This window comes from Chenopodium album, chromosome 23 (assembly GCF_948465745.1).
Source record: "Chenopodium album chromosome 23, dcCheAlbu1.1, whole genome shotgun sequence".
In the NCBI taxonomy this organism is placed as follows: Eukaryota; Viridiplantae; Streptophyta; class Magnoliopsida; order Caryophyllales; family Amaranthaceae; genus Chenopodium; species Chenopodium album.
Window position 1 is genome coordinate 30,178,490 of NC_137856.1, and position 26,310 is coordinate 30,204,799.

Consider the following 26,310-nt stretch of genomic DNA (forward strand, 5'->3'; position numbering starts at 1 on the left):
TTAAAGTAATAATATATATATATATATATATATATATATATATATATATATATATATATATATATATATATATATATATATATATATAAATATATATATATATACATATATATATAAATATATATATATATACATATATATATATATATATATATATATATATATATATATATATATATATATATATATATATATATATATATATTGTTTTAATCATGTATTTTAACCCTCAAAATAATGATATACGAAGTATTACTCGAAAACACCATTTTTTTTATAATTCTTAAATTGTACGGAAAGATTTAAAAAATAATTTAACTCAATAAACTGACAATCAATACTCACATTAAGTCATATTTTTCCCCTCATTTCTACTTGAGCCACTGGCCACCTTATTTTTAAATGGGGGATTTTTTTTTTTGTGTGGCTGGTCACACTGTGTAGCCAGGATGACTCGAGTTACTTAGTCAGGGGTTACTCGAGTTACTTCGAACCGAGTAACCCCTCAAGTAACTCCTGACCGAATAACTCGTAAGACCTAATTGAACCCCTCGATTAAATTAAACCCCTGACCGAGCAACCCCTCTAATAACCCTTGACCGAGTAACCCGGACCCTAAACCAAACCTCTCAAGTTACCCATGAGTGAGTAACCCCTGACCGAATTGAACCCCTCAAGTAACCCTTAAAGTAAACCTGAAAGAATAACCCCTCGAGGAACCCCAGACCGGGTAACCCCTTAAGTAACCCATGACCGAGTAATTAATAATCCTTGATCAAACCCCTCAAGTAACCCCTGACCGAACCCCTCAAGTAACCCCTGACCGAGTAACTCGAGTTACTCATGAGCAAGTAACCCCTAACCGAGTAACCCTTAAGTAACCCCTCAAGTAATTGTTCACAAATTTTTTATAAAACGGGTAGTTATTCACAAAATTGCCTATCTTTGGGGTTGTTCTTGTTGACAAATTTTCTTATTATGTATGAGAATGGTAAAAAAAATTTATTCTATTTTTTTAACAGTAAATAAACTTGAAAATTGAAGGAATGATGTCAACTGATAATTACTATATATCTTTTCTTACTAAATTTTTTCATATTTTAAAATATAATGGGAAATTTTCAACGGTGACTCCCAACTTTATTTTACTACGCACACATGGTGACTCTCTTAAAATTAAATTATACAAAATGACCTTTTTTAAGAATTTCATCCCATTTATAACCTTATTTCATTAAAAAGAAAAATTAATAAAAACTAAGTATGGTTTGAATAATTTAATTTTTTTTAAAAAAGTAAACCTACCACCAAACCAGCCACCCCACCTACCCAGCCACTATCTCCCCTTCCGGCGACGCTACTCCAAGCCCCACGGCCCCACCGCCGGCGACGCTGCTCCACCTCAACCGCCTAGCTAGAACCCCCAACCCACCAAAGACCCTCCTCAATTTTATTATAAAGTTCTTAATTTTTAGTTCATCTTTGTTGATATTGCTAAGACTTTTTAAATATCATTAGATTCTATTAATAAAATTAATACTAGTATATACTTTTAATTAAATTTTTTTATTTTTTTTTAAATAGAAAGAAATTTGTATAAAAAAAATTACAAGAGTAAGACAGCTTGCTTTGCAATGCATTAAGGAGGAACTAAGGGCACAAATCAAACCACCACAAGCATAAAAAACTAACACAATTCAATTAGTTTATCACTTAAGAGAATTTTAATATCCCATTATTTAACATGTGTGCATGTACTTGAACTTTGAACACAATCGGAAAACTAGAACTTTAAACACATTAAATTATATATATATGGTGCACAAATTAAACATCATAACTATATAGATGCAACTAGCTAGCTAGCTAGAACTTTGTCGAACATGAAGTAGTGAACAAGCATAAAAATCATCTCCCATGCATAGTCCAAAAGCACCACCAACTACACAATTCAACCTTGGCTACTTGAAGAGTAGTTCATGTCATTGTTGTCATAGCCATTGTTGAAATCATGCGCCTCACCAAGCATATTTTCACTCTCTTCTTGGAGTGGCATGTTATTGTTTGACGAGTATGGATGAGAAGAAGTAATACATGTAATCCTTTCTAGCTCTCTTGCGACCTCTTTCATTGTTGGGCGATCCTCTCCTTTAAGCTGTAGGCACCTTCTTGCAAGATTAGCTACTTCCTTAAGCTGCTCGATTGCACCATCACTTACTAATTTGTCATCAAGGATCTCAAACAATCTATCTTCCTTAAGCTTCCTAAGAAAATGTATAGCAAGGCATCTCTCACTCTCCGGCTTAGAATATGCAATCGCCTTCTCTCTAGTTAGTAACTCAGCAAGAACAACACCAAAGCTATAAACATCGCTCTTATCAGTGAGCTCACCAGTTTGCATGTACTCTGGATCAAGATACCCACATGTTCCTTGAACTATAGTTCCTAACTGCTCTTGATCTACCGGCACTAGCTTAGAAGCTCCAAAATCAGCAACTTTTGCTGTGTACTTATCATCCAAGAGAATGTTTGCAGACTTAATATCTCTGTGAATTATCGGTATAGAAATTGTAGTATGCAAATAGGCCAAGACTTGAGCAACTTGTGTCGCAATTCTTAAGCGAATATCCCAAATAAAAAATTCTACTCTTCTTTCATCATGCAAATGATCATGCAATGTACCATTACTTATGAACTCATAAACAAGTAATGGTACTTCTATCTCCAAACAACAACCTAAGAGCTTTACCACATTCCTATTGTTGATTTGGGACAAGGCAATGACCTCATTTATAAATTGCTCAACTTGGGTGGAATCTACCTTGAGTGACCTTTTGATGGCAACAATTTGGTTGTTTGGTAATTTTCCTTTGAAAACCATGCCAAAACCTCCGCGACCAATGATGTTATTCTCATTATAGTTATCTGTGGCCTCTTGTAGTTGTTCAATTGTAAACATTTTAACCATATTGCCAACTGATACATCTCGTCTTGAAAGTTTTTGTTGTAAAATATGACCACCATTTTGTTGAAAGCATTTTTTCTTTAGTTTTTGGATCTTCTTTTTTCCAAGTTGCCAATGTAAACAAAATCCAGCCAACAAAGATACAATGATGCCGGCACCAACACCTAACCACATAAATAATAATCTAAGTGTTAATAAGTTGTATGTGTTAGACTACTTTTCTTGGTCTCGTACAAAGATTTTAAATGAGAAAAACTACTTAATAACATGGTGTAAATCAAAGTGTTGCATTAAAACAATTACGCGCTCGAGTGATAAAACTGGCATGTAGTCATGAAAAATGATCTTAAGTAAATTAGTTTGTGGTGGCCCTTATTATTTAACACTGTTAAAGATCCAATTCAACCAAAACTTTAACCTAATAGTCGAAGCCCTAGATTGGATTATATACTCTATCATATTCTTTCACGTGAGAGCCTTTTGGACTTGAAGTGTTGAAATGGGAACGGATGAGATCCAAACCTGTGACATTTATGTCATGTTGGCTCTTGATACCATGCAACCATGCTAATGGACCAAACACAACTAAAAATTTAAGTTGATGGTTAAAGTTCAAAATTGGTTTATATACTCTATTATACTACAAAAGTAATAGATTATTTGCATAACCTATTATCAAGCACATCCACAATTAATGGTCCATAGTGACCTAGCTTGTCATGTTTCACCCAGTTGAAGCGTGAGAATGCTAAGATCATATGACTTCCAAAGCATTCTCTATGACATTTTATGAATTTTTGGTATGATAATGCTAGGATCCTATATAATTATAAACGTGACATTGCCAAACAAAAAAAGAAAAAAGTAGTGGAGATCAAACTTACTGGCCTAACCAACATAAAAAGGAACAATAAAATTCAACGGAAAGGGTGATTAAGAGTAATGACTAATTAAATATCAGTTTCTTTCCTTTATCAAGCAATTTGAATAGAGTATAAACTATTCTAAGGGAGACCTTAAAATGCTATGAAAGATGCTCCATTTGTTCCCTTTTGTCAATTTTAAGGGATGAAAGATACTTCGTCAGTTTCTTTTTTTATTCATTTGATTTTCAATAATTACTTTTATTTATCTAATTTATGGTATTTATTTGAACTTATTTAATTATTTCCTCTGTCTCATAATAATTGCAAGTTTGCAACACTTTTTTTTTTTTTTTTTTCATTTGTTTTATAATATATAATTGCAACACTACCAACCCCACCTACACTATACTACAAAACAGAGGGAGTGAAACTTTTTATAAGTAATTAGAGCATATTTTAGTGATAAACTAAACATGTATAACTACTATTGTTTTTTAACAAAACATGTATAACTATTGATCAAAACTTATCTTATTTTTTTGAACCTATTTAAATGATTTCCCATTAAATTAAGTGAAAATAAGATAAAAAGAACCTGTCTATAATTTTGAGCATTTGATTGGTTATATCCTTATATGGAGTGTAAGTAGTGTGGTTATATTTAATAATGATTACAATACGGATTTAAATTAAATAACTACTCCCTCCGCCCCCTTTTGATAGTCCCTTATGGGCATTTTTCACGGGAATTAATAAACACAAATAAAAATAGTAAAAGTTCATTGAAAAAGTAAATTGACAATTGGTATGCAAAAAAGTAGAGAGAAAAAGTAATAAAAGTACATGGGAAAACAAAATTTACATGGAAAATTTAAATTTGCACAAGTATTGTTGCAAATTGGAGGGAATTTTTGTAAAAAATTAATATTAATGGTTGTTGGAAAAAACAAATGGGGTGAACATTTTTGGACTAAAATTTACCCATAAGAAACTATCAAAAGGGGACGGAGGGAGTATCTAAAAAAAAATTAGAAACATGATGACACTTTCAATTAATGGTACGACCGTACGATCAAATATCAACACTCCCAACTCCCAACTCCCAAGTCCCAACTGTGGTTGAACATGTCACCGAAGTTTTAATAGAATTGTCTTTGTTTTAGTGCTTCTAATTTAAGCATGTACTCGTAATTAGTACAATCATAGCATGAACTATGTTCCCTAAAATCATTATTAGCAGTTTATTTTGTCAACTCTAATCATCATTGCTATTGGCATATTTTGACTTATAGTTGTATATGGCTTTTATTCACATCTACAAAATAATTAAATACTTCCTCTAAACTTAAATACACCCTCAATTACTAAAGTTTGTCCTTGAACCACTTAAAATGTAAAATCATAACATCTTTAATTTTAAAACCAATAACATAATACTAAAAGCGAATCTGACATGACACTTGTAATATTTTGATTAAATTTTTTTTCGGTATTATTAATATACTATTTTTTTTTAATATACAAATATTCACCGTTCAAAAAATATATATATACAAATCTTCACGAATATTAATTTATATATAAATCCTATAATTTTTAATTTTTATTTTGTCAACTATATACGAAGAAATATATTATATATATGCATTATGTGAAAATATTTAACATGTCTTTCATATATTTTATAGTATGTATTTTTTTTTTCCTTATTTCAAAAAAAAATAAAATATAAAGGTATTTTTCTATAATAAACAAACATGTAATATATTAGTCTTCCAAAAAAAAACAAACATGTAATTTATTAGAATAACGTACTACTCCCGTACTCTGTACCATTCTACATCATATTTTTTTTCCTTTAAAAGTCTTTTTCTCTAACAAGGATTGACACTTAAGCTTTAATTTTATATTATTTGATTTATTTATAATAATAACAATTCAATTTAACACCTATATATATATATATATATATAACCTTGATTATTAATTATTGTCACAAAAATAAGTCAATTAAATTTGTATAAAGCATTGTTTTAGTCAAAGTATGTTATAAAACATTGTGCCGGTCAAATCATATCAACAAAGTAGGGACATTATGAGGTATATGAGTGCATCGTACGAGTTCCTCTAAAAAAATTGTATATTGCACAGGTTATAGTTAACATAAAACTTAATTCTAATTTAAAATCCTATAATCATTAAATTTGTATTTTTTTTAATGTTTAATGATCAATAAATTTTGATAAACTCGAGTTGTGTTTTTTTAAAAATATATTCAAGTATTTGTTTCAAATAAAAAATATTGATTTTTTGTACCAAAAAAAAAAAAAAAAAAAAAAGAAGTTAAATTAACATTATGATTCATAAGAATAAATAAGTTGATACTTCCTTTGCTTTCATATGATAATCCCATATGGAATAAATCACATAATTTAAGAAATTAAGAATATTTGGAATTTAACATTAAAGCACAAAACATGTCATAATTTGTTTTACCTTATTTAATTTTTAGATTTTATTGGGAAAACATCACCCATAATTGCATTTTTAAGGGTGGGTTTCCTTACGTACATAAAGTCATGTCATTAATCCACAATAGGTTAATTTCACCAATAAGAATTTAATATGTATAAAATAGAATAAAAAAATTAAGTTTAAAATGGAATACATTCAATATGAGTAGATTTTAAAAACACAAAGTCTTATATGTGGCTAGCGACACCGTGTGGCAAGGGTTATTACGTAGTGTAATAGGGGTTATTTGGTCAACGTTAAAGGGGTTATTTCGTCAATATTATAGGGTTACTCAGTTAGTGTTATAGGAGTTATTTAGTCAATATTTTAGAGGTTACTTGGTCAGCATTATAGGGTTAATTTATTCTTTTGTAAGTGATCACACGGTGTGACTAGCCACACACAAAACGAGTTGTTTTTTGAAACACCAGATTGAGTATATGAGACTAACAAATAGAAACGGAGGAAATATGTAATTTTAGAGAGAATAAACTAGTAATACTCACCAAGGATGATTTTTATTGCCAGTTGCATTCTCTTTCGGATACTTCGATCAGCAATGAAATGACAATGAGCAGATTTTGTGCCACTGCCGACGAAGTCTTTAGGGCAGGTGCAATTGTAACTTCCCGGCGTGTTAGTACAATACGCTGGTTTCTCACATGAATTCAGTTCACTGTGCGCGCATTCGTCGATGTCTATATATATACACAGAACACTCAATTAGCTACATTGAAATGATGTTATGATGATATGACACTTGTCAATGCATCACTTTTAACTAACAATAATATCTTTAATTTAAAAAAAAATAGATTTGTAAATAGATCTTTTTTTTTACTAAATCGATAAAAAAATGATTATGTGAATATTGTAAAAGTTCTTGATTCTAATAAAAACTCGAGACCCAAAATGAAAAAGATAGAATTACCTTGACAAGCGTAAAGATAGGGATTACCCTCGTAACCAGGGTTACACTGGCAACGATATCCCCATTCCCCAACAGACGGGTCGTAGCAGGTACTATTTTCCTTACATAGGTAATAATTATTACCTTGTTTAGATGCTGCTGTACAATTATTTGTTCCAATCGACCAATTATAGACCCTTGGTACTTTGTAATTACTTAAAGAAGTGTCGTTTTGTTGTAGAAGGTTTTGAATATTGAAGGGGAATATTTTATCATTTTTTGCCACAACAAACGCGGCACTGCACGGGTTAAACTTGGTCACATTGATATGGTGATGCATACTCGAAGCCATTATATTAATGTCGGTTACTCCGTCTGGAATAGGGACCTCGCAGCAGCCTATTCCAGCGCATTCATCACCCACATCTTCTTTATTAGTGCAACTAGTTATACATCCTGTTTCAAAATTAATGGATCTATTCATCTGCAAACCAGAGAATACACCTATGGTATCGCAACCAATAGCGCCAACAATGTTATGGGTCCTCGAGAGGGCAAACCTCGCAATACGAGTCCAGGTTTTAGACTGTTTGATATTCGCACCACCACTACCATAACATTTATATGAGATTGGGCTACTTACCCGGAATTCGCCTTTTAGACTGATTTTTTGGACTTGAATACTACCATCATCACCATAAGTTGGAATTGGAGGGTTCCGATTCATGTCGCAAGTGATATTGTAGTGCTTGCCGTCTTCGGGGTGATGGTAGTGGCACTTATCTCCTATTCCGAAAGGATAGGGGATCGTCACGTTGCCACATTTGTCTGGACAACCTGGAAGAGCTATTTTTTTTGTAGCAGCAACATCTTCACCCACGGTGTGTGCGTGATGTAGTGATGATGATATTGATAATACTATTACTACAATTAGTAAAGTATGAGCCAAATCCAATTTTACTCTCATCATTTTAATTTGTTTGTGCACAAACTTATGTCATCAACTACTGTATTAATTAAATATCTTGATTTTTTAAACAAACTGCTTGTATATAACAACAACTAGAGTATGGCACACACGCCCTTTTGAAAGACTCCACAAAATACTAATAACTAGGTCTTTGTTTAGTTAGTACAAGCTAAGTACTGTACAACTGCTTTACATTTATTATTATGGCCATTTTTTCTATGTATCGACCTATTTTTTTCAATTTCTTAAAAATAACTCAAGTAAAATCTAATGTTATAAACATCAACTTTTGTATATGATCGGTGTCACCTAATAACAACGAGTAACCCCTAACTAATCAAATAAGCCTTGACCAAATGAGTAACTCCTGGCCGAGCTAAGTGAGGTAAACCCTAGCTGACCGAGTAACGTGTGAACAAGTAAGTGAAGTAACCCTCATCATTCTAAAAATTAAAAAAAAAAAAAATGTAAAATCCTAAGTGATGTATTTAAACAAAAAAAAAATGAAGGGATGATAACTAATTCCTCTATTTTTTAAGTGTCTCATTAGAGCTTAGCACACAAGCTGACACGGAACTTTGACTACTAATAATATCTTTTATTATCAATAAGTATAAATTACAACAATTGAATTTTAATAATCTATTTGTTTAGATGATTCCAACAAGTCTGTACCCACGAACATTGGTTGAAGTGAATCAAGTGAATTAATTAACAATGCAAAAAGTGTAAATTAATTAAAAAAGTCAAAGGAAGTACAATTATAGATAAGTTTTAGTACAAACATAATGTTAGAAGTGGCAAATAGGGTCGTTCAATTTCGAGTAAATGTGTACGGATTTAGATTCCGGTTCGTAGGCTTTATTTTGGTTTAGGACTTTAGGTATGGATTAGATTGGTTCCATTAAATTGTGGTCTTAATTTTTGATTTAGTTGGTATCATGGTATGTCGGTTCAGCTCGTCAATCAGTTTTGCTTTGAGTTATCAAAAATCAAGTTGATTATGTAACTTTAGTAAGCTTGAATGATTTTTTACACATGGATGGTTTTTTTTTTTTTTTTTTTTTTTTGAAACAATTACACATGAATTTTAGTTTCATACTACTACTTAATTAATGCCCAATATCCCATTTTTATAATTTCATCATTTTTTATGTTCGAAAAAAATTTGTTGAGTCGGAGTCACGGTTATTTAAATTTAGAAATACTCCGGTATGACTTTTTTGTTTTTCTTAAGGGATTGTATTTTTCTTTGTCTATTTGTACATATACGAAGTATATTTTAACAATGGAAAATGCTATATGTAGCTCTAAGGGATATGTATAATAAGCTAAAAAGGGAAAGTATTAATGAAATATATTCATTAATTACAGTGAGTTGCACATGATTTTGTCATGCATTTCATATTTATACCAAAAAAGGAAAGATATAAAATGCTTATTTTTAGCTAACGAACGCCTGTTGAAAAAGCTAATAACTAAAAGTAGAAAGATTACATTAAAATGAACATTAATTACACCTACCGACGTGTGATTTTGTCATGAATTCCCAAATTAATACCACTTAGGTAATATTTTAAATGCTTATCTAACGCCTCGGGCGCGTTCGTTAGCAGATCGTTTTATCAAATTTGTTAAAGGGTAATGCTATAGAAATGATTATATTCAAGTAATTTTGTAACCACATAATTTTTAAAAATGTTTGTAATGTAAATTTTTAATCCAAAAAAATGCATTAAAATTATTTAAGACCACATTAATTTTATTGGTTAAAGTATATCCAATAGTTTATCTTTGGGCTAACGTGATTTGTGCATGCTCACCCATATTCTTCGGCGTAATAAGTTTTTAATAATTAAAACTACCTAAATCTGATCTATAAATTACATGAATTGATCAATCTATTTAAAATTGAATTAGGCTTCCAATTCAAAAACATAATAATACTCCGTACAATACAATGGGTTTTTACAAGAAAATTTGCACACAAGTAATTTCTCTCCTTTGCCTAATAGACGTTTTGACACATGCCGCAGACAACGTTACTCTAGTTAACAAAATGTGCGGTGCAACATTCGCTCCAGAAGTATGCATTAGCTGCATAAAGAGCAATAGCAAGGACGCTCTTACGGACGTAGATGTCATCCACCAAATGCTTGGATGCTTGTATAACGATGCTTTAAAACTATGGCATGATATGGACAACATTATCAATAACAACTCCGATTTGACAGCGATTTATATCTTTAAAAAAACTAAAGCTAACTCTACCCCGCTGCTAATGGTATCTGGAGTTGTTAGTGCGCAAGCTGAAGTTTCTAAAAGGAAATTTAATGATGCTAAGACAATAATTAGACAAAATGTTTACAATAGTCTAAAGAGAATGAATTATAACTTGAACAATTTTAAAAACCGTAATGATGCTAAGACAAAGACTGGTACAATTACATTTAATTGGCCTCCTCTTATGTTTTCTGGAGTTTTTAATGTTGAAGCTGATTATAAGATCTCTGATCAGTTGCTTGCTTCCGTCAAGGCTTAATAACATTACATTGTACTATATGTTCAATGTCATCAATAAGTTTTTTTTTAACTAGTATATTCATGAGCACTTGTTAAGCTCAACTAGTTTTTAGGCACATTCGACGCATAGACTGTGTTTTTTGTTTTTTTTTTTTAATACCAAAAACTTTCAAATTTAATTCTCTAATTGCAAGAGAGTTAAATAATACTTTGTATCAAATAATTGAAGAACAATCCATACATTTTTATAATTTTATATTTGTACTTATTCAAAAAAAATATATTATATTTGTACATCCATACTTCCTCCTTTTATTTTCGTTGATCATTTCTCATTTTATGTAAAAAATATATTAGAATTTGATTTTTGAAAAGACGTTTAGAACTTAGAAGAATCTAACTAGCAATTCCCCTATTTTTTAGAAAAAAAAAAATTAATTTTTATCATTAGTATCTATTATCTAATAATATATATTTACAAAATTTAGAACAAACTACAAAAACAAGAAAAAGGTGTTTCCACTTTTTAATTGTCAGTTTTCTAATTTATCATGATTTTAATAAGTTTGACTATTTTTTAATTCATTATATGACATATATCATATAATTTTGAAAAACAAAAAACCAAAAAACAGAAAACCACAGTGATACCAAACGAACCCTAATTTTTGTTATATTTCCTTCCTTTTACTTGAAAAAATTTAACTTTTACATTATTTATATATGTCACTTTGACTAGATTTGATGATTATGAGGGCTAGGTTCAAGGGCTCGTCGAGGTCCGTTTCGGTAAAAGAGGAATAGATTTTCAAGAAAAAAGAACTGGATATGTATTTGTAGAGAAAGAAGGGGTTTTTTTTTTTTAGCAAAGCTAGCAAATACTCCATCTGTCTCCTTTTGATAGTCCCTTATGGGCATTTTTCACGGGAATTAATAAATACAAATAAGAATAGTAAAAGAAAATTGAAAAAAAAGTAGAGAGAAGGTAATAAAAGTATATGGGAAAATAAAATTTACATGGGAAAGGTAAATATTGCACCAATATTGTTGTAAATTGGAGGGAATTTTGGTAAAGAATTAATATTAATAGTTGTTTGAAAAAGCAAATGGGGTGAACATTTTGAGACTAAAATTTGCACATAAAGGACTATTTAAAGAGGACGGAGGAAGTATATAGTGGCATGTATCCCAAATTTTCTTTTCGTAACTAGATGTAACTTGAAGTCAAATCTGACTTTTTCCTTCATAAGTTTTCTCCAAGTCAGTGTGGCAAAAGCCTTCCTTTAAAAGACAAAATATTAAATCAGGTCTAAGTCTAGTTAATGGTATAGTATTGCAGATAAAGGAGGGATGACTCTATTTTTTAAGGAGGTTATATAAACGGAGGGTTGAGAGAGATTTAGAAGTGTCTCACAGGGGTAGGTTGGTCATTTCATGCGGGATTTAAATTTTGCCATTTTAGATTCAGTGGTACAAAATACACTCTCAGTGGTACAAAAATATAATTTTAATGGTATTTAAAAAAAGGTTCAAATATCTAATTACGCTGTCAAATAATACCATTACATCTCAGTGGTACATAATACACTCCCAGTGGTACTCAATGCGGTTTTAGTGGTACTTAAAAAAATCCTCAGTGGTACAAAATATACTTTCAGTAGTTGTGGTCCCAATTTTTTTTGTCGTTTTCGCACGTGAAACCATTTCTGACTCCAAAGGTGGGCCCTACCTCACCCTTTTTCACTCTCTCTATCTCTCTCTTCCTTTCTCCCTCTTCCTAGTACATTTGCTATATTATTTTATGTTGTGAGACATTTTATTTTGTCTCACAACCCTTCAAATGTAGTTCCTCTTTTTTAAGTGCCTCGTTGGAGCTTAGCACACATGACGATAAGATCTGTCGTCATGTGTGCTAAGCTCATATTTTGACTGCTAATAATATCTTAAATAATCAAAAAGTATAAATTAAAACAATCGAATGTTATTAATAATTTATTCGTTGACGATTTAGCAATTACATACCCACATAACTTTTTTTTTATTGGGTTTATTTTCTGATCGTACCCTTGAATTTTTTAGTTTTCTACCTTATACCCTCCTAAATTCAAATCTTTACAAGGTGACCTTGAGTTATTAGTTTATTTTACATTATACCATTGAGTTTTTGGATTTTTCTATATGGTACCCTAGAGTAGTAAAATAAATGACTCTAAATTAATTTGACCCAAACCAACACCATCTAATCAACTTATTTAGCACCCTCAAAGACACAACTAGCATGTTTATTGCAAAAAAAAAAAAAAAAAAAAAAAAAAAAAAAAAAAAAAAACTTGAGTCCCCTCTTAAACAAGCTCTTTTAGTTAAAGTAGAAGCAAAAAAAAAAGTTGTTATCTTCCATCTCAAACAATCATACAAAAGTTCCACTAAATAGCGAATAATGAAGATTGGTGATTCCTCCATCTAATATAAATATAGAAGTGGTAAATAGATCATTTAGCACTTATTTAGCACCCTCAAAGACACAATTAGTATGTTTATTGCAAAAAAAAAAAAAAAAAAAAAAAAAAAAAAAAAAAAAAAACAAACAACTTGAGTCCCCTCTAAAACAAGCTCTTTTAGTTAAAGTAGAAGCAAAAAAAAGTTATTATCCTCCATCTCAAACAATCATACAAAAATTCCACTAAATAGCTGTAGACACCCATTTGTGTCTCCCCAAAACCAAACCCAGTGATGAATGCCTTTCGCGTCGAACCATAATCGAATGGGGTGAAAGTGGTTGAAAGTCAAGTGTTGCGGTTTAGTTTTATTAAAATTCTCTTCTCTCTGTTTTTGAAAATAACTCTATTTGAAAATAGCCAAATCAGTTTAGTTTGGTTCATAATTAAGGTCCAATAATAGTGTAGTTGGATGGGGCTCGAAAAGACCTTTCCAACAATATATTATAAGCCCAATTCCGATGAATATTGAGGAAGTTATGGCCAAAATACTAAACTGGGCCCGGTTAATTATTTACATACGGCCCAATGATCTAGAGGAGGGCCAAATATTAATTATTATTCCTATAATCATTAGGATTAATTATAATTTTCTAGAAGTTTCTAGAAGGTTCTTTTTAATTCTAATATTATTAGATTTAATAATTATTTATTTTAAATAGACTTTTATTTGGAGTAGAACATTATTTTATTATTATTATTATCTTAAAAGTACGTATTTTATCTTCTGTACGGATTCTGTAGATCAAGTTGATTAAAGATCGGATTCTGCGTGAAGAAAACACGTTAATACAGGTTGTCACCAAACGACAAGTCTGTCGCCACGCGACAGACCCTGTCGCCTCGCGACAGAGTCGATTCCTGGCGACAGCGTGTATTTTTATTCCTTATCAAATTCTATGATTTTTCGGACTGCTTCCTTATAAATAGGGTCCCCGAACCTCTGTTTTGATTCATCAACTCTCATCATTAATTCTCTCTATGCTCTCTCTAGGCAATATAGCTTAATTCTTATTCTTTCTCTCTCTTTCTAAACTACCCCTTTTTACATACAATATTCCGCATTCACAAGACTTAGAATCTCTTAACCAAGTTCGAAGTTGCCTTCGCCCTAGACGTGCAAGGTTTGATAATTTCTGAGGGTTTGGTCCAAAACTAGTCAAAACTTTGTTTAATTTGATTTCAATTTAATTATTTAATTGTTCTTTATTATTTTCATTGAAGTTTACTAACTTGTGTATTTTGTTATTAGAAAGAGGTACGAGGCTTCAAAGTAAGTAGATTAGCTTACTCCCAATTTTATTAACAATGTAGAAAACATGCTTATTATTGTTTTATGATTCCTAGTATCATGTTAGGATATTCAATTCCTAGTATCATGTTAGGATGTTATTTTATGCTTTCTAGTATCATGTTTAGGGTGCCTTTATTCTTTCTAATATCATGTAAGTACCATGTTAGGTTTAAAGCTTTGATCTTTATTGTTTAGTGACATGCTAGGAGTTGTTATTAATCTTGTTAGTATCATGCCTAGGATCTTGCTATTATTATCAAGCTTTATCATGCCTTATCATGCTATTATCATCATTATTGTTATGTTTATTATTATGTTGCTTGATATTTATTTTATATTGTTATTGCTTGATCACACCTTTTATGCATGTTAAAGGGAATTTGTACTTGAAATCACGCTTAATAAGATAATTAATAATTTGGTTTAGGTTAATGTTATTTTAACTCAAGTGATCGCCAATAATAGTTTTATTTGTGCATTAATATTCAACCAACATAGATAAACAGGTTAGGTTCAATATGATGTTTGTATGTTATTCGAAAAGCGCACATAAATACGAGCAGAACAAAGTAGAGGCCTATTTTATAGGGCGGGTCCTTTCTTTTGTAGATTGGATTCGTACCCTCATCCCCGGACCCTGTTTGGTTCAAGACCTTATGGAGTAGTTGATGGTCCTTTTGGATTGTCTTTTGGGTTTACAAGTTCCTAAAACTTGTTGGCGACTCTTTTGCTCTCTTTTCTTTCCCTTTGGAACGCCACCATACTTTAGTGTATGATCACAGTGGGGTTCAAGTTTGGGGTTATCATAATGCTTGAAATATTCCCTACAATAGCGAATAATAAAGATTGGTGATTCCTCCATCTAATATAAATATGAAAGTGGTAAATAGATCATTTAGATGGTGTTGGTTTGAGTCAAATTAAGTTAAGAGTAATTTATTTTACAACTCAAGGCTACCATGTAGAAAAACACAAAAACTCAAGGGCACCTTGTAGAACTTTGGACTTACGGAGTTCAAGGGTACAATGTAGAAAACCCAATAACTCAAGGGTACAAGGGTACAATGTACAAGGGGTATCATGTAGAAAAACCAATTTTATTTCTTTTTTTTTTTTTTTTTTTTTTTTTTTTTGTATAATTCACAACATTGGCTGAAAGCGTGAAATGAAACAAGTAACTAGTGCAAAACGGCCCTACAAGTGAATGAAAAGAGTCAAATAAAGGAAGTACAATTATAGATACAAGTATGTTTTAGTACAAACATAATGTTAATGGCTAATAAGGTCGTTCAATTACAAGTAAATGTGGGGTAGGATTTAAATTCTGGTTTGTAGGCTTTTGGTTGAGGTATGGATTAGATTGGTTTCATTAAATTGTGGTCTTAATTTTTGATTTAGTTGGTATCATGGTATGTCGGTTCAGCTCGTCTATCAGTTTTGCTTTGAGTTATCAAGTTGATTATATTTAACCAAAAATCAAGTTGATTATGTATTTTTAGTAAGCTTGAATGATTTTTTACACATGGATTTTAGTTTCATTCTACGGAGTAATATCCAATATCCCATTTTTACGTTTTTATTTTTAAATTCGGAAATATAACTTTTGTGTTTTCCAAGGGAATTGTATTTTTCTTTGTCTATTTGTACATATTTTAACAATGAAAAATGCTATATGTAGCCCTAAGTGTTATGTATAAAAAGCTAAAAGAAGAAAGTATTAATAAAATATATTCATTAATTACACTAATTTGTGCAAAATTTTGTCTTTACGTTTTTAAACTTACAACCCGTCTTGTGTATGGCCAACCACACCGTGCGACCACTTGTAAAAGAACAAAGTAACTCATATAATGGTTTCAAAAAAAAAAAAAAGTAACCCATATAAAACAGACCAAGTAACCCCTCTAATACTAACTGAGTAACCCCTATAACACTAACCGAGTAACCCTAAAGCACTGGCGAAATTGAAGGAGTTATGTCTTCGTCATGTGCAATTACTAGATATATAAATGGATCAAATTATAAAGATAATTAAGTCCGGACATTTGGGTCGTCGTTTTGCCATAGCTAGAGATACTTACGATCTTTGGACTAGTAAAATAGGCCAAAGCCCAATTGGACGGATCCTATAAGGTCACACAAAGGGGCTAGATCGAGCATTAGAGGACGAGCGAGGCCCATCATGGGCCTCATCACTCTAGGTAGCCGGCCATATGGAGGAATAAGGAGGGTTTTGGGTGCCCTAGTCTAATTATAATGACATTATAAATAGACTAGGTGCCTAGGTTTGCAAGTAAGCAATTATTAACTGATCTTTTGATCAAACCCGAATTAGCAAACACGAAACCCAACCCCTCTCAAAGTCCTCTCTCTCACGGCTCTCTCCTCCTCCTCGACGCACGGTGGTGTCTCGTGGTGGTGGTGGATTGTGCGGTGGTCGGTTGTCCGTAAAGGTGGTGATCGCGGTTTTCCTCAATCACTCGACCAATCTAGTATTGGTTGACGGCTCGTTCGAATCTCGTTGACTAAGTAGAGGAGCAACACTTAGGGCTCTATTCTCTCCCTGATTTGCCTGTCGAATAGCTTTGTGGAATTCACGCATCAAAGGTATGATTATGTGTCTTGTGTGTTATGCATGCGATTCTTGGTTTAGGTGCTTTATGAATATGATTCATGTTATTTCCGCTGCGTAGTACCTAATAAACTCCTACAATGATATCAGTTAGCCTCTTGCATGAACGCGCTAGATCATAATAATACGATTATTTGATGTCCACGTTAATTTTATAATCAAATAAGGGCCTGTTCACATTTACTTAATTTCAGTTCAGTTCAGCTCCAATCAGTTCATTTCAGTTCAGCTCAGCTCTAATCAGTTCAGTTCAGTTCAGCTCTTAATATCTCTCTCACATAAAATATTCATTTCAGCTCAATTCAGTTCAGTTCAGCTCCAATCAGTTCAGTTCAGTTCAGTTCATCTCAGTTTAGTAAATGTGAACAGACCCTAAGAGGGAGAAATTAATTTAATTATGGTTCAATTGTTATATTTAATGTGATTAAAGTCTTGGATTCAATTAAATGTGATTTAATTATGCTCAAATAGCCATGAAAAGGACCGAATTAAGCCCTAATATGTTCGAAATTTCGAACTCCCTAACCCTAATTTTCGAATATTTCGAAATTAATAGCCCTAAAATATGATTTTGTGCTTGATTTTGATTTAATTCGATTTATTCAATTCAGTTCAATTGATGTGTAATGATATTGCTAATGATATAAAGTAGGGGTGTTCAAAAAACCCCGACCCGATTTTCCGATGACCCGGTAAATACCCAATGGGAAATTTAGGAGAAAAAGCAGTTTTTCCGGGTCAGGTACCCGACCCGGGAAAATTGCCTTCTATCCGGGTCGGGACATGGGGCGCATTTTTTCAGAAACGGGTACCCGAATACCCGAATACCAAATTAAAATTTTAAAAAAAAATCGCTACTACTTAGTAAACTAAGCCCAGGCCAGCCCATTTTCAAAATTAGGGTTTCAAAATTAGGGTTATCATTCTCTCTCTCTTCCTCTCTCTCTCTCTCTCCGCCGTCCCTCTCTTTCTCTCTTCCTCTCTCTCTCTCTCTCTCCGCCGTCCCTCTCTCTCTCTCTTCCTCTCACGTTGTTCCTCTCTCTCTCTTTTCCTTCCTTCCTTCTTCATCCTTGAGTTCCTTCTATGTTCTTCCTACTTCCATTGCTTCTTCTACTTCTCTATTCACAAACTCTCAAAAATCGATTATCAATCGCCTTCTCATTCAATTCCCTCACTCTCAAAATCGATCCTTGAGCCTCCGACCTCTGCTTTGCCCACCTAAGGCTCGCTGCTGCTTTAAGTAACTCCGTCGTCAGTGGTGGTCGCTTCTACTTCGCCCAACAATAATAAAAATGTCGGTGGTCACTGCTACTTCGCCCAACTGTACCAAATATGTTTTTTTTGTTTATAAATTTATTTATTTGTTCGCATATGTAAGATCTAGTTCCTTGCCATGCAATTTCTAATTATATATTTTTTTCTTCTAATTCTTTGTATATTTCAAATTTTATTGAAACAAAGCTTTGTGTAATTGGTTATTTTGTATGTTGGTTGTTCGATTGTGTGGAGTTTGGGTAGTAGATCTAAATTGTTTTTCAATTTTTTAACTTTTGGGAGCAAATTAATATAAAGCCAAATTTCATTCTTTTAAGCTCTTATTACAACGACGATAATAATAATAATAATAATAATAATAATAATAATAATAGTAATAGTAATCAATAAATAATAATAATAATAATAATCAATAAATAATAATAATAATAATAATAATAATAATAATAATCAATAAATAATAATAATAATAACAATCAATAAATTATAATAATCAATAAATAATAATAATAATAATAATAACAATCAGTAAATAATAATAATCAATAAATAATAATAATAATAACAATCAATAAATAATAATAATAATAATAATAAAATAATAATAATAAATAATCAATAAATAATAAAAGATCACTAATCCGTAGTTAAAAATTACTAATTAATAAGTTCAGTTCAGTTCAGCTCAGTTCAGTTCAGTTCAGCTCAGTTCAATTCAGTTTAATTCAGCTGAGTTCAGTCAATGAGAACAGGCCCTTATTCTTTGTTTCAAAAAAAAAAAAAAATTTAATACTAATTCTTTTATGAAACTAAATATTGAATATCCCTACAATATACAAAATCTTGGTGTATGGTTTACATACTCCCTCCGTATTTTTTTAAGTGATACACTTTGACCGGGACATAATTTTAGACAATTTAATTGACTTAAATAAAATAAGTGGTAAGTGGGGTAGTGGAGTATTAAAAAATTGCTAAAGAAAGATAGTGGTGTTAATAGTTTATTGAAAAGTAATGAATGTGAGAGGAAAGATATAATAAAAAAGTAGTAGTGGTTTGGGTGGGGACCATGAGAGGAGAGAGATATTGTAACACCCCGACCCCAAACAAATTAGGGAGGGGCCTATTGTCACGAAATGCGCATCAAGGGCCAACAACTGTCCCCCCAAACCAACACAAGTCCTTCCGGCGCATTTTGTCCTCACTCAAGCGCACCCCGGGAAAACTTCCCAGGAGGTCACCCATCCCAAGACTACTCCCAGCCAAGCACGCTTAACTAAGGAGTATTCTTAGCATATGAGCTCCCTAAAAGAAAGATGCATCTTGTTGAAATGAGTAGTATATCAAACTCCTTTAAAGCAATCATGAGGGGTATTACATACACCCCCACTTGAGAACGGCAACGCCCCCGTTGCGCCTAGAAGCCTTAGGACTCCGGTATTACGCCTAACGGCAACTGGGTAGCCAAAGTGTTACATCCAGTCTGGCTATGGCCATATGGCCCCAGAATTCTCCCCCGCTAGGCGACTGACATAGGATTAATTATCCACGGTCAGCACGCGGTCGCAGGGTTGCTCTGATACCATTTGTAACACCCCGACCCCAAACAAATTAGGGAGGGGTCTATTGTCACGAAATGCGCATCGAGGGCCAACAATTGTCCCCACAAACCAACACAAGTCCTTCCGGCGCATTTTGTCCTCACTCAAGCGCACCCCGGGAAAACTTTCCAGGAGGTCACCCATCCAAAGACTACTCCCAGCCAAGCACGCTTAACTAAGGAGTATTCTTAGCATATGAGCTCCCTAAAAGGAAGATGCATCTTGTTGATATGAGTAGTATATCAAACTCCTTTAAAGCAATCATGAGGGGTATTACAGATCAGATATAATATTTTAATGTATTTTTTTGCCAAAAAAGGAAGTGTATCACTTAAAAAAACACGGCCGAAAATGGAAAGTGTATCACTTAAAAAAACACGGAGGGAGTATCAAAATAAACCAAGTTGAGTCAAATTAATTAAAAAAACCCTAAAATTTTCTCTATTTTCTCTCTTTAAACCTAGCCACCATCATTGGCGTAGCCAGGAATAAAAAGTTACGGGGCCAAGACTATTATATTTTCGAGGCTAAAATTTCTTTCGTGTTGCTATTAATAATAAAAAAAATCCTAAACAAATTTTAAAGTTCATCATTTTATTACCTTTTGTTTTCAAAGTTCATCATTAACATTATAACAAATACAAGACAAGTATAAAGTACTTCACAAAAAAGTTAAAAACTACTCTAAATCGGTAAAAACTAGGTTAGGTCCCGTGCCATGCACGGTATATTTTAATATTTATTATTAACTTTGCATTATATTTAATTAAAATAAAATGAGCATTTTAATCCTTTGTTCTTATAGAAATTTACAATCATTTTGTTGTATACTCGTATTGACATTTTGTTCAATCCTTTGTTCTTATAGAAATATGTAGTAGAATGAGTTTCCTCAAAAAGAAAACAAGAATACTCGTACAAAATAGAGAAGAAGAAGATGATAGAAATACCAAGTAAATTTTTTTGTGCCTAATTCAGTAGTTCTTGTCAAATAAATGAATGAAGATTATATCTGCTAAAAAAAATATTCTCAAAAGATTGTGTTTTTTTTAAGTACTTATATATATGTTGTCAAAACACATACCTTAGATACTAGATAGTGGAATATCCATATTTAGAATGCAAAAGATCATTAATCAATGTATACACTTAACTATGACAATTATTATTATGTAATAATTTCCTAAAATAAATGTTTTATAGGAGTTTTTTTTTTTAAATAAAAAAATTAATGGCACACCAGAAATTAACATGTGCCATTGAATACCTATTCATCTAGTAGAACCATCTCTAGAAAATGTACATCATTTACATTATTAAAATATGGAATAGTTCATATAAGTAGATAACCCTAGCTTGTATAGTAATATTTTCATTCGACGGATTGATATTTAGAGTGTATAATTTTGTGCCATTAGAAAAAATAACGTTTAAAGTTATTTAGTGGTTGTGACTCAAAAATTTAGATTAATACTTTTTATAATGGTTAGGTAAGATGTTTTTGGAAAAATTGAGCTAAAAATAAAAGGTATAAAGATTATTGCATGATTTAACTGACATTTCTTAAATTTATACAAATTTTCTTATCTTTGTTAAATCTAAAATTGCATAATTTATTTATTTCGCTTTCTCTAAGGTATATAGACAATATAGTCATCATCTCTATTAATATAAAATATAGACATAATAGTATATAACCGAACTACTACTTGTTAGTTATCAAAAGTGAGTCAATTATAAAGTTAAGTATAATATTACTTACTATTAAGTATTACTTGTTAAAAAAAATATGCATAATTCATATTAATTGACCTTTCTTATCTTTGTTAAGTCTTTTTTTGAAGGGTGTCTTTGTTAAGTTTAAGATTGTTTTTTTTGAAGGGTATATTCGTTAAATCAAAGATTGTTTTTTTAAAGGGAAGATTGCATAATTATATATCATCGTAATATATATGTTAGGACAATCATGGTATATTTAGTAGAATATTTACTTGGTGATTATTGTTGTTTCCTTAATTTTAGAAGATAATAAATTGATGGTAGTAATATTTATATATTCATATCTTTGACATTATTGTATCTTTGTCATATAATTTCTCCATAGACTGTAAGATTTTTTTTATTTAGATATATGCAAAATATTAGTTTCTTTAAATATTTTTATTTAAATGTACTAAGGACACACTAGGAGATGACACGTGTCATGGCTGGTGTGCCTTTTAGTATATAGTTACTGATTGATGATTGATGATTGATAAGAATAAGGGGAAACATAAACTAACAATATACAACATTTATAATTTAGAAAATTACGTGTTCTTTTGAATGTATGTCACAACAATACAACATCATACAAGGCTGGCTTTATTGACAATTAACAAAAACCAAGAGAAACATCAACAAGCAAAGTGCAACATCTTGATTTTTGAAAGTTATGTATTTTTTGAATGCATGTCACAACATTATATAAAGTGAAAATCATTATGATCATCAATTAATCAAATTTAGACAAAGTATTATTGAATTTGAAGCGTTGAATATTCATCTACTACTTATACAAGAGAGAGAAACAGGAAAAAAAAAGGAAGTGGGATCATAAAAAGAAAAAAATAACAGCCAAATTATAAAACAAAATTAAAATAAAAGAGAAAAAATAAAGTGGAATTATAAAAGGGAAAAAAAAAAAACGCCTGATTAAGAAAGTTATAAGAATTGAACTTATAACCTTGAGGTATCAAGTATTACCTTTCTAACACTAAAATAAGACTTTTTATGTATAATAAATTTGCAGGGGCTAAGTTAAAAAATTATAGGCCGCAGGGCTAGGCTACGGGGGTTGGGCCCCCTGTCAGCCCCCCTTGTAGCTCCGCCCCTAACCACCATAGTAAAACTTAAGAGACTGTTATTGATTTTTATCGATGGTAAGCCTCAAATTATTCTTTTTTTAATTTAATGTTTTCAGCCAATTGTAGGGTTTAGTCAGTTCTCTAATGTTGGGATGTTTAATATTGTTTGTTTTGTGTGTGTGTAGAGATACAAATTTGGAAGATTCATCTTGCAAATTTGTGATATTCTGGGTTTGTTGGTATAGGGGTGTAGATGTAGAAGATCTGTCTTGCAAATTTGCAGATCTTGATGACCAATCAAGTTTTATCATTCCTGCGACTATACATTAATAGCTCCATCAAAAACGATGCAAAGACACCTAAAATTATCCATGAGTAGAAGCGATGCCATTAGTAGGATGTTTATTAATAGGTAATGGATCTGTTGGTGAAAAGGGGTATAAAGATTGGATTTTTGTGGGACAAACAAAAAGGTTGGAGTTTTTAGAAAAGAAAGTGCAAAGGTTAGATTTTTAATTTCCATTTTATCAATCTTAAAAGAGAGTAAAATAGGTGGGAAAATTTTTAAATAGCGGATGACACGTGTCATTCTTGATTTTGCTTTTAGTATATAGTTATTGATAATTATTGATTATTTAACCATATGTTATTTTATTCTAGGTATATAGTCATCAAATTTTAACATTGTTTTTTTTTTTTTTTAATTTTTAATTTTATTTATTTATTTTTTATTTTTTTATTTCACTGTAATTATATGTTCATTACATTTTTATAATATGCTTTTTCCGTTGTTTTTTATTTTTTTCTATAGCTTGCGCTTTGTGGAGAACGTAACTTTTTTTTTTGGTATATAGAGAGCGCACAAGGGCAGGGGTGAGAATTAATTGCAAGATCTCCTGGAATCGAGAGGGAAGCTCTAACCACTTGAGCTTAGGTAGGGATGTCAATGGGGCGGGACGGGGCGGATGTTGGCCTTCCCATCCCCACCTAACATTTTCATCCCATCCCCATCCTCATCCCCGCGACGGGTCTAATATTCATCCCCATCCCCGCCCCGGCGGGTACAACTCCAAAACCATCCCCGCCCCACCCCCACTTGGATATCCATCCCCGCCTAATCCCCACCAAATACTCGCCTGATCCCCACCCAAGACCCACCAAATTTCCGTGTCTTAAATACACAATCCTACATAACTAATACGGATTATAATATTAAAAAAAAAATTCTTAATATTACACACATTTTTGTTTATAATATAAGTGTAGTACAAAATATTATAATTAATATTTATTTCACGTAATTATTTTATAAAATAATATAAAAGCATATAGATGTGGGTATGAGGTGGGGATGGGGCGGGTACGAAGTGGGGCGGGTGAGGCGGGGCGGGGATGGGGCGGGTACAACTTAAAATCCACCCCGCCCCATCACCCATGGCGGGTATCGTTTTTATCCCCATCCCCGCCCCACCATTCGCCAAACCGAGACCCATCCCCGCCCCACTAGGGCGGGGCAGGTGTCCTACTTGACCCGCTCCACTGACATTCCTAAGCTTAGGGATGTTCAAAAATCGATCCGGGCCGAAAATGTGTTCTGGACCAGATTGGAACAACCTCGGACCGGACCAGATCGAATTAACCGGCCCAGTCTCTTGGTCTAGAAATTAAATTTATTTTTTCGATCTTTGGTCCAGTGTGGTCCAAAACCCCAGAAAAAACCGGTCTTGGACCGGACCAATTTTTTCCTTTAATTTATGCATAAAATATTAGCTAATGGTTAAACTTTAATTATATGGACTTTTTTGTACTTAAAAATTAAAAAAAAGACGCTAAAGTAGAATTTTTCCTTAGATATTTTTTCGAGTTTTCCACTTTTCCATAATATTATTAAAAATTTAGCATTTTTTAAATAAATTTATAAAATCGGCTCAAAGTGGTCTGGTTCGGATTCTAGATCGATTTTTTCGGTCCGATTTGGGTTTGATCCTAGCTTAATCAGTCCGGTTTTCGATTCTTGAATTTAAAATTTCATTCTCCGGCCTTATCCGGTCCGATCTTGGACCGATGACCAGCCCAACTTGAGCTATCTCTTACTCTCTCGTGGAAAACTATGGATTAGAATAACTATTTGTTTTTTTTTTTTGAAAGAAATTAGAATACTCCCTTCGTGTTTTTTTTAAGTGTTACAGTTCGACCGGCACATAGTTTTAGGCAATTTAATTGTCTTAAGTAAAATAAGAGGTAAGTGGGGTAATTGGAGTATTAAAAAAATTGTAAAAGGCCCCAAGGGAGTAGAAATTTTCAAGCTGATATAAAGTATACACACTTTATCTTGCCTTGGCTGCAATCAAACAAAAAGTGGCCCTTATTTTAACTTGACGTGAAGAATGCCTTTCAACAACATAAGGGAAGAGAGGCAATGAAATTGATGACTTAAGTAAAATAAGAGGTAAGTGGGGTAGTTAAAGTATTAAAAAAATTGTAAAAGAAAGATGGTGTGTTATTGAAAAGTAATGAACGTGAGAGGGAAATATAATAAAAAAAAGTAGTAGTGGGTTTGGGTGGGGATCATGAGAGGAAAGATATATAATGTTTTAATGTAGTTTTTTGACAAAAATAGAAATATAACACTTATTAAAACACGGCCGAATTTGATAAGTGTAACACTTATTAAAACACGGAGGGAGTAACTATTTGTTCATTCCATCTCTATAATATACTACCTCCGTTTCTTTTTAGTTGACACGTATTCCTTTTTAGGAAGTTTCTTTTTAATTGACACGTTTCCTTTTTTGGGTAAATTTTTTACCTTACATTTACAAGTACCCCACTTGTTTTTTCATTCTCTATCACTCTCTCTCCTCTCCTTAATATATGTGCCTAAATCAAACGCGTCAACTAAATAGAAACGGAGGAAGTACGTATTCTTTAGCCGCTTTAGTTATCGTTAAATAATAATAATACTCCGTAATAAAAAAAAATGATTGGTTTAGGTTTCACGGTTTCCCCATTGTGTCCGTACAATCTATAAAGTACAAAAAGTCCAATAATTGTACAAGACAAGTCGAATAAAAAACATAGGACTAATAAAAGTTTTGTTTTAGATTTGTGTCTGGGAAAGTGAAAACCTAAAATCCTTGAGTTGTGAATTGAAGTATGTATCTCTACAGCTTAACCCTCCAAAAAGCTACCGGCATAATCTCCGGCATTACCGGCAATTTCTCCGGCAGCAACAAGCATGAAATCGTGATTGCACGAGGCAAAATTCTAGATCTTGTTTGCCCCAATGAAAGCGGTAAGCTTCAAACCCATGTTTCCGTTGAAATCTTTGGTACTATTCGCTGTTTATCTCAATTCCGTTTAACCGGCTCTCTAAAGGACTACATTGTTGTTGGTTCTGATTCTGGTCGAATCGTTTA

At 32.1% G+C, this 26,310-nt stretch overlaps 1 pseudogene; it reads right to left on the reverse strand.

Annotated features, from left to right (window-relative positions):
* Positions 1-1,858: 1,858 nt before the first annotated feature.
* On the reverse strand, positions 1,859-8,225 carry LOC145607334 (wall-associated receptor kinase 2 pseudogene; annotated as a pseudogene).
* Between the last annotated feature and the right edge of the window lie 18,085 nt (positions 8,226-26,310).